We start from the raw sequence: 17,290 nt of genomic DNA, 5'->3' as shown, positions 1-17,290 counted from the left end.
TATTTGTTTCATCTTTTTTTTTAGAGTGACTTGTCTGGACTTTCTTATGCAGTGAATCATATATTGCAAACAGGTGAACATCTGCAAAATGTTTTGGCAAAGGGATTTATGGATAAAGTACAGCAGAAAGATAATGTTTTGGAATCTCAGCTAATTAATCTCATGGCATGTCAAGGTGGTACTAATGAGTAAAGGTACCATCGTCATGGATAACTTAAATGTATGCTAAGGAACTTAGGAACTCCTACATGGTTCCTTACTCTAAGCTGTGCTGAATATGCTTGGGATGATTTACTTCAATTTCTTTGAGAAGCAAATCCAAATATACTAAATATTGACTATAAGACATCTGGAGAATTGTGCTCTTTGGATCCAGTTAATGTATGCAGGTATTTCAATCATAGATTAACAGCTATGATGTCTTTTATCACCAATAAAAAAAATCCTCCTCTTGGATAGGTTTTGGATTCCTTTTGGAGAAAGGAGTATCAAGCGAGAGGTGCTCCTTACATACATATGCTAATATGGATCAAAGATGCTCCAAAATTTGGAACTGAGTCAGATGATACTGTGCTGTCTTCTATTGAAGAATATGCTACATGTGATATACCCCAGAGTACACAAGATAAGGACTTAAGACAACAAGTCTTATGATTTCAAAGCCATTGTTGTGGGAAATACTGTTGTCGAAAGTAAAAATCTAAGGACAAGTTCTACACCAAATGTTGTTTTGGACTTCCACGTCCTGTAATATCGAAAGGAAGAGTGAACAGTTTTATGTCATCTTTGAAACATACTATCACATGAAAGTCTCAAAAAAATACCTACAACTTAAAAAGAAATGAAGAGTCAAAATACATAAATGACTACATCCCAGTCATTTTGTCCATGTGGAATGCTAACATGTACATTCTATATGTGGCAGACAATTCCATTGCTGTTGCTCGATATGTAACATCCTACATAACAAAATCAGAAAAGACAGAGTTGAAGGAGATGTGGGAAGGGTTTCCCACGAGAAGAGTCTAAGTAAGAAATTATATAGTTACAGTTTGAAGATGTTATCTCATCGAGAAATTGGAGCGTATGAATGTTCAGATCGCTTATCATCTGCAAGTCTCCACTCCAAATCTAGAAGAATCATTTGGGTGAGTCTAGGTCTTGCTGCAAGACCAAATCGAGTACTTAAATCTGTACAAGAAATTGAATATTTAGCTGAAAAAGAGCCAGAAAGTACAGATATTGTGAAAACAAATATGTTGGATACATATCATCCAAATAGAAGTCATCATCTTGAAAACATGTGTCTCTATGAAGTGCTTCAAAACTATATTTTTAAATGGAATATTATAGACAACATCAATAATGGTATATATGCTGGGGTTGGTTCTGAAGGATGTTTGGCGAAACAAAGAAAAGGACATTTGATTAATCACCGTAAACTGAGTTGCCAAACTAAAGGGAATTTTACTATTTAGCTCTTTTGCAACTTTTCAACTTAGAACTTGCCTATCATTCCTCGAATACCAAATCCTCCCTTAAAGATCTCATTGATGCCAACATTTCTTTTAAAACATTTATAACTAATGCTGCTTCGAACTTGCTATTGAAATGCAACTCACGTTATTACGGAGGTCAGAATAAGATGAGGAAGATGCTTGCTAATTATTTGAAAATTCGAAAGGAAAGAACAAAAATTGAAATTATCAAAACCTCAACTGGTGATTCTTTATTTAAGGATAAAGACGTCCTTAATGAGTTTGTGACTTTCTACAAAAATCTTTACACTCCAGAACTGGTTCCTACCTCTGCTGATCTCCTTTCCTACTTTCATTCTATTCCTTCAACTCACGTAGATTTTGACTCTTTAAACGTTGACAGCTTGTTGTCGGAGATCTCCCATGCCGTCTCAAAACTACTTCATGGTAAAGCCCCTGGCCAAGACGGGTTTACTATTGAATTTTACAATCATTTTGCCTCCCTCCTTTTACCAAAACTTGTACTTTTATTCCAATCTTTTCTTGATTCTGGTCTTTCGAGCGGCTCTTTTCAACAAGCCTTAATTTGTCTGATACCCAAAGATGACAAGGATCACTCTCTCTGTAAAAACTATCGACCCATCTCTTTAGTTAATACCGATTACAAAATCTTGACAAAAAATTCTAGCCCTTCGCATGGATCCTTTATTGCCTGACTTAATTGGTCCTGAACAATCTGGTTTTGTCATGGGCTGTTTATCCTCTGATAATTCCCGAGTCTTTTTTGACATTCTTAGTAAGGCCTCCTCTCTAGATCTCCCCCTCGCTGCTATTTCTTTAGATGCAGACAAAGCTTTTGACAGGATTAGTTGGGATTTTATGTTTCAGGCTCTCTCTTGGGCGGGTTTTCCGCCCAAATTTCTTTCTTTTATCTATTTACTCTATTCTGGTCCTCAAGCGTCGATTTTTGTTAATGGCACAGTTTCGGATTATTTCAACCTTCAAAGAGGTGTTCGACAAGGTTGCCTTCTTTCCCCTCTAATATTTGTTTTGTCCCTGGAACCTTTTCTTACTAAAATTCATCAGGATAACTCTATTTCTGGTTTCCACTTCGATTCCCAACAAGTTAAACTTTCGGTTTACGCCGATGACATTCTTTTTTATTGTTCAGATCCAACCTCTTCTTTTCCTTCTTTTCTTCAACAAGTTTCCTCTTTCTCCGCTGTTTCAGGCTATCGCCTTGATGTAGATAAGTGTGAAATTCTCCCTTTAAATCCACTATGCCAAAAACATCTTTTTGATAATTCTGGTTTCTCGTGTCAACCAACCAAAATTAAATACTTAGGATTATGGTTTGCCCCTCTCTTATCTGACACTTTGAAAATACATTTTGATTACATTTCTAAGAAACTGGACAATGCCATCACCCATTGGAATCCACTTTTTCTGTCCTGGTGGGGATGCTTAAATTCTATCAAAATGATGGCCTGACCTCTCCTATTATACACTATTTCTATGATTCCCATTCACATCCCCGATTATTATTTTAAGAGGATTGACTCTATTTTGCTAAAGTTCCTGTGGAATGGTAAACGCTCCTGCATTGCTCTCGCTTCTTTAAGGAAGGATAAATCTCAATCTGGAGTTCGCTTTCCTGATTTCAAGCCATATTATCGTGCTTTTTCTCTCAAACAAATGGCTCGTTGGCTTTCCACCAATCTTCCTTTCTATCCCCCTCTTTGGATAAAGATAGAGTCCTCCTTTATCTCTCCTTTTGACTTCCGCGAAATTCTTGCTTTCACTTCTCCCCTGACTCGCTTTCGCAATCCTATCATTTCCCATTCTCGTAACCTCCTTCTTCCTTATTTATCCTCTTCTTATCCCTCTACCTCTTCTACACATGAACAACCAATTTGGTATAATATACAGCTCAAGATCCGTAACTGCTCTTTCTTTTAGAATACTTGGCACTCCCATGGTTTGCGTTGGATCTCTCAGCTTCTCTGTCATGACCTTCCCCTTTCTTTTCCTGATCTTCAATCTCTTTTCTCCTTAACATCCAGTTCCCGCACACAATATAACTCACTCCTTCCCATTCTTACGTCCCATCTTAAATCCTTACCGGCCTCTAACCCCATTCCAATCGCCTGTCGCCCCATCTCTCTGGCAATCGATTCTTCTCCCTCCGCATCATTTCTTTATAACTCTGCTCAATTATCTGTTGATAGACCCAAATCTAAAACTGAATTAGCCTGGGAACAGGATTTTTTATTTGAATGGTGAATTGTTTTATGGGAAAAAATGTGGTCTAAAATTCATAAAACCTCTAGAGCTGCCAATATAACCCAAACTTTATATTTTATTTATAACCGTACTCTCTTTACTCCTTCTGTTTTATCAGCCTTTTCCTCTGATACTCCTTCTACATGCTGGTCAAGTCCCTGTCCATCTGCAGATATGAAGCATATGATATTTGAATGTCCTCCTATTTTCTAATTTTGGAAACTAGTCTGGTTTCAAATCCGGAAAATTTTCCAATTTCAGATTCTTTTTTCTTTCACTCACATCTTTTTAGGTTCTTTATCTCCTACACTTCCCCACTCTTCCCAACACTACTCCCTCATTGATCTTTTAATAGCTATTGCTTTCCATCACATTACCTCTAATTGGAACAAGCCACTAATGTTTCTTTCCGTTCATGGTGGAACGTGTTATGTTTTAATCACCGGCTTGACACTAATTATGTCTCTCCCATTTATTTGGCAATTATAAGAGATCTTCTCTGGCTCCCTTTAGTAACTTATCTCTCCTCATCTGCCCCGTCCACCAATACCCATGATGTTAATTCTGTTGAAGTACGCAAACCACCTTAGTTTTTCTCATTGCCTCTCACTATTAATTGCTAATGTCTCCTTTATTGTTATTTTTTGAATATATTGCTTTCAAAGGTTCTATTTTTTTTGTAATTAAGTATGCTTGCGTTGTCATTCCATGTGCATGATTTTAGATTTTTTCATTCTTTTGTGTCCTTCTAATTGCTGAATGCAACTTCATTATCTTCATTATTATAGTATAGACTAATGAGCTATCGTATTACCTGTTTTTTCATTTCTGCTTCTGTTATTGTTTTTCTTATTATTCAATAAACTCAAACTAAAAAAACAAAACAGTCAAACCTCTGCTCCGTTGAGTCAGGACCCACCAGGAGAACCAATTATTCAAAATGAAGCAGCAACTGCTATGGAAGAGGTGGAAACAGCAATGTATCAAGCTCAAGGAAATGTAACAAACTTAGGAAACTTGGAAGAACAACTAAATGTTGAGCAGAATCAAATATAAAGACAACAGATTGACCATGGATTACTTCATGAGAAGAAAGAGTGCTCTTGCTCATCATTTGAACCTATCCGAATGTACGTGAGTGGACAAGCTGGAACAGGCAAAAGTTTTTTAATTAAAGTAATTACAACTGTTCTATAGAAAACAACTGAGTCGCATTGGTCATGTGTTGTCATTGCTCCAACTGGGTTGGCAGCCCACAATATTAAAGGAATTACTTTACATTGTTTATTAATGCTACCAGTAGAGCATGAAAACAAATTAGAATACCACAAGCTATCTGGAAAAGCTTGTTGTGAAGTTTTAAGAATCTTGAGGAAAATAAAACTTCTCATTATTGATGAGGTAAGCATGGTATCAAATGTAATACCTGCCTTTGTGCATTTAATAATGCAGAAAATTCTTAAAACAGAGTATGACGTATTATTTGGAGGAAAACACGTCATAGTTTTTGGAGATATTCTACAACTTACTCCTGTAAAAGGACAACCAGTTTTTAAAACACTGCCGCATGAAGATACCAGAAAGTCTTTGGGGAGCATTGGAAATGTAAACATTTGGTCATATTTTGAGTATAAGGAACTTATTAAAATATGCGACAGGCAAATGATATACGAATTGGAAAAGTGACTAAACATGGCAAAGAAGCTTTACAGAGACGATTACTTTCTAATTTGTTTCCAAATGAAAATATTGTCCCAGAGTAAATATATATGAGAATTGCAGAAAAACAATATGTAATCTGCTCAATTCCAACACTGCATGAATGTTCTATATTCAATGAAGAAATGTTAAAGTTGGAAAATGAAGAATTTATAAAATTGGAAGCTATTGATAAAATAGAACATGAATGAATCACTATTATTTTGACTGAAAAGTTGAAGAGGAAATTGGCTTCTTTAGAGAAATCAATAAGTAACACTGCTGGTTTAGAAAAAAAAAAGTATATGCATATGTAAACTGTAGAGCCATTTTACAACGTAATTTGCATGTGGAAAAAGTTTTAGTAAATAGAGCAATGGGTAAAACTGTTGATTTAGTTAATTATGTAAATAGAAATGGTATAGAATTTTTGAAAATAAAATTTGATGAAATTGAAGAAGTACAACAATTTAGTCATTGTTCAGCTAGGTTTTTGCTTGTAAAAGATTTGCATGTTCGCAGAAAACAGTTTCCTATTTCTTTGGCGTATGAGGTGACCATTCATAAATCTCAAGGTTTAAGTGTAGATAGTGCTTTAGTGAATATTGGAAGTACTGTGTATAAAGAGGGTATGGCATACGTTGCTTTGTCTCGAGGGAGAACTTTATCTGGATTGTACTTGACTGATTTTGATAAGACAAAGATTGTTGCAGATGCAAGTTGTTTGAAAGAGTATAATAGGTTAAGAAGAGAATATGCACCCAATATAGGTCAATATCCAAAATTTGAAAAGCGTGTGGTTGGTAGAAAAAGAAGATTTGAGAATATTTGTAGTGAAGCTGTAGAGAAAGAAAAAACAAGATAAAGTTGTGATTGGAGGTAAAAAGAAAAAGGATAGTGTTGAAGAGAATGTTGGATTATCAGTTTGAAAATAGTTCTGGTGTCAACTGTTATGTTAATGTAGTTATTAATGTTGTTTTTTTTCTTGAAAGTTTGCAACAACAAATAGTTGAAAATCAGAAAAAAGATTCTGTTTGTTGTTGTATTCTGTTTATGAGAAATGAGGTAGTGATAAAAGTAAAATACAAAGTGTTATTCAAAATGTTTTGGACATATGTTGTGGTTCTACTCAATTTATGCAGAATATTCAGCAAGATTGTCAGGAATTTCTAATGTATATGCTTGCTGTATTGGAAGATGAAGGTATAGATATTGAATACCTTTTTGCCCTTTCTTATAAATGGCAAAATGACTGTGACAATTGTTTCTTTACATGTAGCAGTAACATTGACAGTGAAAGATTCATATATTTCACTTTACCTGACTGTTAATCAGTGTATTGTAACAATCTAATTAGATGAGCAAGTCAAAACATGGAGTGTAGCCAATGTATATCAGAAATATCATCAACATTATTTATACAAAGATATGGACAGTATTTAATTTTAATGCTGCAACGTTATAGAGCTGATGGAAGAAAATTGGAAACTTTAATTACAAATGTTGTAGCTACTCAAGTATCAATATCAGGAAGAACTTTTGTAGCTGTTGGAATTATTTTTCATGATGGACCTTCTACCCCATCTGGATATCACACTGTATTTTTAAAATGTCTGAAAAGTTGGATACAATGTAATGATAGCCATTTGGTTTTTAAACAACGTTTGCCTAAAGAGTTACCAAATTCTTACGCAATATTTTCAAAGCAAAAATTTTAAAAACAAAACTTGGCCTTTCAGGATTACTGCTGTTAGGTAAGTTGTACTTGTGTTGTAGAGTACTTTGTAAGTGGGGGTGAGGAGCTTGAAGGTGATTCTCTTGTCGACGTGGAGCCAGTGTAGGTGTCTGAGGTGGGTGGGAGATGTGGCTGCGGCAGGGGACATTGATGATCAGTCGGGCGGAGGTGTTCTGGAGTCGTTAGACTTGTTGTAGGTGTTTGTCCGAGTTGAGATTTAAAGAGTTGATTCCTATGCAGTTGGTTACGTCTTTCGGTGGTATGTGGCTCCTTGGTGAGGGAAAATATGAGTTGGGTGTCGTCGTCTTAGCAGATAATGTTGAGGTTGTGATGGGGGCCACTTGTGTAAGGGTGCCATGTAGATGTTGAATAGTGTCAAGTTGAGGGATGAGCCCTGGAGGACGTTGCAAATTGTGTCGGTGTTTTGGGATCTTAAAGGTGGGAGATGGATGCTGAGGAATACTATTGAGGAACTTCTTTACTTAGAATTTGAGATATACTATTTGGCCATGTTGAAAAGTATGTAAAACCTTTAAGGATTATTTGATGTATTTTTTCTCAGCATATATTGAAAAGTAACTTTTGTTTACAGTGTATGAAAATTAATGATAGTGTTTTGGTATTTTAAGATTCTTTGAGATATCTCATAGGTACGTAAGGAATTGTTGTTTGAAAAAACATTTAAAATATGTTTTATTTCAATTTTTTCGATTGTTATTGAGAACGTTGAATGTTTTTTTTAAGATAATTTCATTGGTTGTCTTTTTTTTGCCTGCCATTATGTGATGAGTACTATTGCACTCACTATTTCTAGTGAAATTCAATATATTCTGAGAACAGCAAAAGAGGCAAATGAAATGCTTTACAAATTATTTGGTGTTGTACATGATATATTGTAACTGTATTTTTTTGTCTTTCAGAGATGCTAATTTTATAATATATACTTTTATTATTATTTATTATGTTTAAGGTAAGTATAAATAACTGTTAAGAATGGCCAATGGAGTGTGCTTCTACAGAGGTGAAATAATAAAACATGTATGGAGTACATAAGTGTTCAAAGATGGTTTGTATCTTTTATATACATTTGAAAAACTTAAAATATAAATATACTGAGTGCCCCAGTATTCTTTACATTTTACTACAACACTTCTGCTACTTTGGACTAGGTAAGGTAAATAGACATATTGTACTTTTTTTAGTACTGCATTTTATAATAACAGCCTGGATTTTTTTTCGATAGTGATAAGGACTGATTGGTTTGATAATTTAAGAAATATTAAAAACTGAACATTTATATAAATAATTATATTTATATAATGTTATAATGTAGTTGACAATGGTATTTGTATAATATTTTTTAAAGGGAAATTAGTCAATAAAGCTAGTTTTGTGTTCTATATTACGAAAAATGATTAAAAAAAGTGTTTATGATTTTGTACAAGGATCTACAATATAAGAAATTCACTATGGAAAATCAACAAAAAAATATGGAAGAACATTTCGAAATTAATAGCAGTGGTCGTAGAAGAGCTGAACATACCTTTTACGAGCAGCAACATTGAAGAGGAAGAAATGAATGCTGGAGATATCAGCTGTGATTTTCTATATGAAACCTTGGATGATGCTTTTGTGAAAGCATTAGATGACATTGAGATTCATCAGATGACTTTTGACATTGATAACCAGGAGAATGAAATACTTGATGAAATTATTTTAGAAGCTCTATTAAATTATGAGATGTTAGAAGAATACATTTAATATGATAAAATAATAATGGTTTGAGATACTCTGATTGTAGAATTGTAATAATTCAGCTACTCCCCATGTACTCATGGTGCAAAGTGGGCATTAGGGCATGGACTGCTTCAAACCCTTATAGACTATGTATGTATTTATCTATGCACTGGCAAACTTGTCTTTTATAGCTTCTATTTCCCAGTCTATAACCTTACACTTCCAGCAAACTGTGATTGCTGATTCTGTATTGTACTGAGCTATTCAGCAGAATGTCCTTATCCATGCACTGTGCTAAAAATTAAGGTGTTTTAAATTTAGTCAGACACTCACCTTGCAGAACTGTAATCATGCAGTCAGTACCCAAGTCATTTTTGTATTTTTTTGAGTCGTGCAGCAGTATGTTCTAATGTATGCACTGTTTTAAAAGTGAATGTGCTATATATTCAGCCATACAGTCTTCTTGTAGAACTGTAAGCATTCAGTTGGTTCCCAAGTACGTTGGGACTCGAGCTGTACACACAATTGCTTCAAGCGTCTTGTTAATAAATCTGTGAAAACAATTTCCTTGGAAGAGGACAAAACAGCACTAACCAAGAGGTCTCATGGGTGGATTGTGATTCAAGGCTACACAAGCGCCTTACCACGGCAATACCTAAGCACCGGCTTTTCAAGGAAGGCGAAGGAAGATTTTTTGCAGTTGAGGATGGGGGTAATACCATCCCAACCACATCTTAACCCCTGGATGCGCCTGGACTGCAACCCCAAGTGTAGGCTTTGCGAAAATGCTAAGGACGACGTTCTGCATCTGCTGTGTAGTTGCAAAGCTCTAGATAGTATCCGAAAGAGCTTACTAACACAGCTTTGGAATCAGAGTCATGTGCAAACTCGTAGACAAGCTCTGTTGATGAGCTTTAAGGGAGAAAACATCCAACAAGGATGCAGGCTAGTGCGCTTTATGAAATTAGTCAACACGTCCCTAAACTCAGCAGTTAGTAATTAAATGTGTCGTATTGTGAATGGCTTCTGCTCTTCAAGACTATTTTCCTTTGATAATCAAAGTCACAATCGATCGTGAAAGACCTTTTTCTATAACGCATAGTGCTGTACTTCCGGCATGGTTCTTCTCTCACCTTTTTAACTTTTCTAATTGTTTTTTAAAATTGCTTTTTAAAGGCTTTATTCATGTACTTTTCTCTTTCTTGTTCTTATTGCCTAAATTGCAAAGATTTTAATTAATCATGCAATAAAGATTATTATTATCACTGAAAAAACCATAGGTTTCACACACGTTATAGTTAGGAATTAGCATTTAAAAAACCTTGCAAATTCACTGAAAAAACCATAGGTTTCACACATGTTATAGTTAGCTGGACATTTTACTCATACAAAACAATTGAAATTCCCCCGTTATAGTTAGTTCAGCTAACTATAACTCGCGCGCCCGCAATGCACTGCTGATGACGTCACATACTACATCACTCATGACATGGTCAGTGACATCACTCATGACATCACTGATGACATCTCAAATTACATCACTGATGACATCATCCTTGTGAAATAGTGGCACACCTCCTCTTACCCTAATACAACCTTTGATACACACATTCAAAAATAGAAAATAAAATGTTCAAAACAATGGAGATATTGATACTAGTTAGAACAACCTATTCAGTAATTCCAAAACCTACATAAACTAATAACCTATATAGACACTCATTTAGCTACTCACCAACCCATGCAGCCACTTATTCAAAATATGTGTGAGACTGATACATATATTTACATATTTAAACATTACTCACTAAACCATGTATTCACTAAGATACAATTAATCAGACAGTTATACAATTAATTTTACAAAAAAATCATCCATTAAGACACTTATATACCCATTTATTATTCCATTGACCTTCAGATATGCATATATAAAACATATTTAAATTTCAGAAAAACACACATTCACTGGATGATGTCATCAGTGATATCATCAGGGATGTCATCTGAGATGTCATCAGTGACGTCATGAGTGATGTCACTGACCATGTCATGAGTGATGTACTATGTGACATCATCAGCAGTGCATTGCGGGTGCGCGACTTATAATTAGCTGAACTAAATATATTTTGTATGAGTGAAATGTCCAGCTAACTATAACATGTGTGAAACCGCAATAAAGTCAAATATATAAATCTTTCAGTGTCTATTTTAGTACTACTTGAAAATGAACAATTGTCACAGTCATGTAGCCATTTATAAGAAAGGCCAAAACGATTTTCAATATCTATACCTTCATCTTGCAATAGAAGCACATACATTAGACATTCCTGACAATCTTGCTGAATATTCTGTGAAAATTGATTTAAACCAGAAGATGTGTCTAAAACATTTCGAATATCAGAAACACTTTCTATTTTAGTTTTATCACTACTACATTTCTCAAACACAGAATTCAACAAACAACAAAATCTTTTGTCCTGATTTTCAATATTTTGTTGTAGTAAAGTTTCAAGAAAAAAACAACATTAACCACTACATTATCATAGCAGTTGACACCAGAACTGTTTTCACACTGAAAACCAACAACCTCTTCAATAAAATCCTTTTTATTTTTGGTTACTATCACTGGTTCATCTAGTTTTTTTCTTTTCTCTGCCACCTCGCTACAATGTTTCAGTATCATAATATTAATATTATTAGTATTAATATTATTAAATAATAATTTTCAGTAGAATATTATGTGAGTTTCGAAGTGTTGCAAAGTAGAACCAATTAAAACGTTAGTTTGGTTTTGAATTTGTGTCGGAAGAAGTTTGATTGGTTATCTACATGAATATGGCTGTAAAATGAGAGGGAAGCAATATTATTTATTAATATTATTATTATCAATATTGTCCGCAAATTGAGAAAGCAAAGAATCATGTGAATAAGTCTGTTTCTGCTTTCCTCAGAGACTATGGTATGGGTTCTATATACCACAACAACTTGCGTTACAACATGCAAGGCATTCATAGAAGAGATGGTGTACATTTCACAGATGAGGGGAACAGAGTCTTCCTTTTGAACTTTAGACTCTGCATCGGTACTTACTTGTAGGTACAAAAAACACTCAATGAACACAATTGCTCTTTTTAGAGCCAACCAACATCTAAACACTCAAACTTGTTATTTAACTGTATTTTTTTTCTCTTTTTCTTGTCGACGTGCGCTCAACGTGCGTGCACCTCCTGATTTTTTAGTTTTAAAAAAAATATTTTTTTTGCCCTTCCGGGTCCTTCAGGGGGTCAGGGAGTCTCTACCCTGCCCCTTTTCACGTTCACGTTCTCCACTTCTGTTTTTGACTCTCTTCGGCCTCGGGGGTGCGTGCACCGTGCGCGCATCCCGTGATTTAAAAAAAAAAATTGGGGGCCTTCGGGGTCCTTCATGGACCCCCTGAGAAGGCCTAGGGGGTCAAGGAGTCTCGTCCTACCCCCTTTTCACGTTCTCCACTTTCCTTTTTAGCTCTCTTCTGCCTCGGAGTGACAAAATGTCTGTCAACACTTCCTAGTTTCCACCGATTGGAATGTTGACAAACGTCTAACAGCAAATCAGAATTCCGCTCGTGCACACCCAATACGCGCACCGTGAGCGCACGGTTCTCGCGCCTAGATATATATTTTTTCTTTTCTTTTGATTTTCTCAGGAACTACTGAAGGTATTTACACCATTTAAGCAAAAGATTGATCTGAGAATCAGACTCTACCATTTTGCTAAATTTCTTGTAAATCCGTTCAGCAGTTCGGGCTGTAGCTGTGTCTAATCGTACTATGGAAAATAACATGGGGAAAAAACACGTTTTGGGACCCCCCTTTTTTCTCGCCCCCACTTGACGAATCCCCCCAAAACTTTCAGGGAAGGAGCTGAGCGGGCCATCTTCTTTTCTTTTTCATTTTTCTATTTTTTTATTTATTTTATTATTAATACACGAGAAACACATTACAATACACATTGCAGAATTGGTTTTTAAACCCCCAAAAAAACATTGCTACAAAATAACATTGCACATCCCTATAGATAATCTAATGATAGGCACTTATGTAGCGGTTTACAAAATAGAAATCAATATCAACAATAAAATAATGGGCCATTATCCTAGCGAAAAAAAAAAGAACACAGATCAATCAATACCCCGTAGCACAATAAGTCTTTAGCCAACCCTTTCAGCCAGCGGCGCCCAAATCCTAGTTGCTAATTGCCGGCTCCTCCCCCCTAATTAAGAAAATACAGAAAATTCTAACCTATGAAGGGCTAACAATCTTGCTCGCTATTGTGCAAACGTTGGGGCTTCCGCAGATAACCACTGAGATGTAATACATAGGCGTGCTTGGGACATGGCAATGAATAGAAAAGCGGATTTATAAAAGGAATGAGTACCAGCTGAGCTATTGCCCACATCAACCCCGAAAATTACTAATGCTGGAGTCAATAAACAACTTATCTTGAGTGCGGAGTTGAAAAAATACTCAATGTCGTCAAAAATCCCTTCTAATACTGGACAAGCATAAAGCATATGTATTATGTCCGCGGTCGATGAATTACAACGAGCACATGTATTGCCCTTCCTAGTACCCCATTTTGCAATTTTCATTGGCGTATAGTAAAGATCTAACATGGCATATAGCTTTGGGTCTTCAACGAACCTGATACAATGACCTTACTGGCAAATTCCATTACCGGGGCTAAGTCAATACCTGTCTGTCCTAATTCAGTTTCCCACTTGGCACTTTGTACTGACAAGTCATCAGGAAAAGTTGATACTATATATTGATAAAGTGCCCCTATTCTACTTCTTTTCCCAATTATCTCAATAATTGGTAGCTTATTAAATATAGCTGGTAAGGTCTTCAATTGTTTGTAGACAAAGCTTTGTATTTGCAAGTATTTTAAAAAATCGCGCTGGGGTAATTTATATTTATTCCTAATATCACTGTATGTTAAAAGTTGCCCATCCTCCACTAGGTCACCCAGCATATAAGCACCCTTCCTTTGCCAACCAAGCATTACATAGTCTTGAAAAATACTAGGATACACTCTGCTGCTTTTGAATGGTGTATAAAGATTAAAATTTGGAATGTCAATTTTTTTCCTAATTTTCCACCAAATAGAACACGCAGCGATCAGAACTTTGAAGCGTGTCCTTTTGTAATAGCTAGGCTCCAAAACTTCCAACAGTATACCCTTGGCAGCTTCACCTAACCCTATCTCATATATAGTAGGTTGATTAGCCATCGGTACATTTGCCCTATCTCCACATATCAGCACTCCCATAGTTTGCAGTATTGCTGCCCAGTAATACATAACAAGGCTGGGAACCGCCCAGCCCCCCCGATCTCGGGGAAGATACATCCACTTAGCTGCTCGTCGCGATCGCCTATATCCCCACAAAAACTTACTGCACACCCTCTCTGCCTTAACCAAACTATTTTGAGAAAATAACAACGGAATGCTTCTAAACAAATATAAACATTTCGGGAGGACTGTCATTTGGAGGACACTACAGCGTCCATATAAGGATAAGTGTAGATTATCAAGTCTCTCCAATTTAGTGTTGACTGCTTCTATCGTTGGGAGGATATTTAGGTCCGGAATCCTATCGACTATGGAACTTATCCGCACCCCTAAATATGTAGCTTCAGATACAACTGGGGCCTCGGATATAGGCATGTCGGGAGTCTGAACCACCTGCGTTTTTGAAACATTGAGCTTATAACCCGACACTGCTCCAAACTGTTTAGCTAATTCCTTCAATGCCAAAAATGCAGATGGGACATCGGATGTTATTACAACTATATCATCTGCGTAAGCTAGCAGATTGTAACAGATGCCACCAGCCCTGATTGGAACTATAGCCTGATTAGCCATAATTTTAGAGAGAAACAGATCTATATATAGGGCGAACAGTAGGGGTGAGCAGGGACACCCCTGCCGTGTGCCCCTAGTGATAGAAAAAAAGCTAGTCTGCTGCTCTGAGATACGCAGTTGGGCCCTTGGGGAATGATACATAGCAGAAATTGCATGTAAATCCATCTGGAAAACCCTTCCATCTAAGTACCGCCCATATAAACCCTCTCGGCGTCCAACAGGATCAACCCTAGGGGAGATTTCGTGACATGGGCCCAGTCTAACAATGCAATGGAGCGCCTTACATGATCCGCTGTGTCCCTGCCTGGAATAAATCCATGCTGATATATGGAGACCAACGGAGTAATCACTAGCGCAAGTCGACAAGCCAAGATTTTAGAATAGACTTTCGAATCTCCATTGAATAATGATATCGGCCTGAAGGATGACGGGAGCAGCTCTGGTTTCCCTTTTTTCTTGAACAAGACTATAGTTGCATTTTGCCATGATTCCGGCACTATGCCCTTCTGTGCTGCCCCTAGGACCTCGAGGAAAAAAATGTTATCTCGTCCAGAAAATGTTTGTAGAATTCCAGTGGAACCGCGTCTGGACCACAGGCCTTGCCGTTGGCTAAAGATTTAACAGCCAGTTCCAATTCCTCCATTTGAATGGGAGAGCCCAGAAATTCAGCCTGTTCTTGAGAAATTTTGATTGTCTCCATATCAATAAGAAACTCCTCCATAGCCCTCTCAATATCTGGTCTAGGGATATCTTCCCTATCTTCTGTATACAGAGAGGAGTAAAAATCCATGAAAACTCTATTAATTGCCTCCTGGGTATCATGTAATATTCCATGTTTAGCTTGGATTTTTACTACCTGATTCTGTATACTGCACTGACGAAGTCTCTTAGCTAAAACCCTACCAGAATTCTCCCCAAACTCAAACATCTCTGTACGATATTGCAGGTACTTCGATGCGAGATCTTTTCCGAGTGGCTCCAATAATTGAGCTTTCAGGATTGCTACTTTTTGTTGACTCGACTGAGTTTCATAACCATTCTTAATGTTCAGAGTTAATTCGATTTCTGCCTCTCTTAGCTCCTCAACGTGCCTGCGCATCTGCTCTTGCTCAAACTTCCATCTGTACGAAGTGAGGCTTTTGGTCTCCCCCCGTAGTCCAGCTTTCAACGTATTCCATACCACTTGATCAGATGCCGACCCAATATTTATATTTAGAAACTAAACTATCCACTTTTTAATATGGGCCCGATACTCATCTTCGCAAAGCAGCTTCCTTTAAAACGTCCACTCCCTAGGGGGTTTCCTAATTCGAGGCCATTCGCACTCTGCTATTAATGGGTTATGGTCTGATATAGGTCGAGGAAAACAGGAAATTGAAGAAACAATTGCCACCTGCTCTGTGAGAAAAACATAGTCTAACCTAACATTTTTGTTATGGGGAATAGAGTGATGTGTGAACCCATCTTCCATTTTATTATGTAGGAACCAAAGATCGACCAAACCATGCACCTGGAGGAGAGTCCGAAGCGCTTTAAATACTTTTGGCTTTCTACGCACATATTTTGAGTCACTAGCTAAATCAAAATTACTTAAAGTATTAATGTTCATATCACCACATAACAAAAGTGGAGTAGGCCAAGCTGCCAATTCCACATTTAGCTGTTGCACCACCTCCGGATCATCTAGATTTGACTCGTACACATTACAAATCGTTAATTGTTTACTACCTATACAAACTTCAGCTATGGCCCACCTACCCATTTTGTCCCCCAATGTCCTTTTACAGGAGCCTAAACCCCGCTTCATAAATATAGCGACCCCTCTAATCATAGAGGTCTGTTTAGAACAAATAAGGAGCTCATGGCCAGCCAGCCTAAGGAGATCCCGCTTCCCCCATGGTACATGAGTTTCCTGTATGCAAAGGATGTCTGCCCACATCAAATGAACAATTTTAGCAAAAAGAGCCCGCTTTTTGCCATCGTTAAGACCGCATACATTCCATGTACATAGAGCCAATTTATCCTGCCCCATCAGAATAAAGAAAAGAAATCAGAAACCAGAACAAGATGTGCATATACTCAAACTGTAATACCATTACTGCAATGCAAACAAATACTCTTTTTGTTTTTTTTACCTCGTCCCCTCCCCCCTTATGCCCTCCCACCCACCCCTATTCCCTCCCCCCCACCCCTATTCCCTCCCCCCCACACCCCACACCCCCACCACCCATAGTAAGGCTTAAGGACCAAGTCCTCAGTGATGTTGCGATGCTATAACCATGCCCCCCATCAGCTTCTCTACCAGCACCTGTGCCACCCCTTTTCCCCTCTACTCCTTGCACCATATTTCCTTTCCTAAAACATCCAAGTAGTTATAGGTACCACAAGAAAGAAAGAATTTTTTTTTTTTTTTAAAAATTCAGGTCCAAAAAGGAAAAAAAAAAAGACCCCCACA

Source organism: Lissotriton vulgaris, chromosome 6 (assembly GCF_964263255.1).
Source record: "Lissotriton vulgaris chromosome 6, aLisVul1.2, whole genome shotgun sequence".
Taxonomy (NCBI): domain Eukaryota; kingdom Metazoa; phylum Chordata; class Amphibia; order Caudata; family Salamandridae; genus Lissotriton; species Lissotriton vulgaris.
This window is presented reverse-complemented; position numbering follows the sequence as displayed.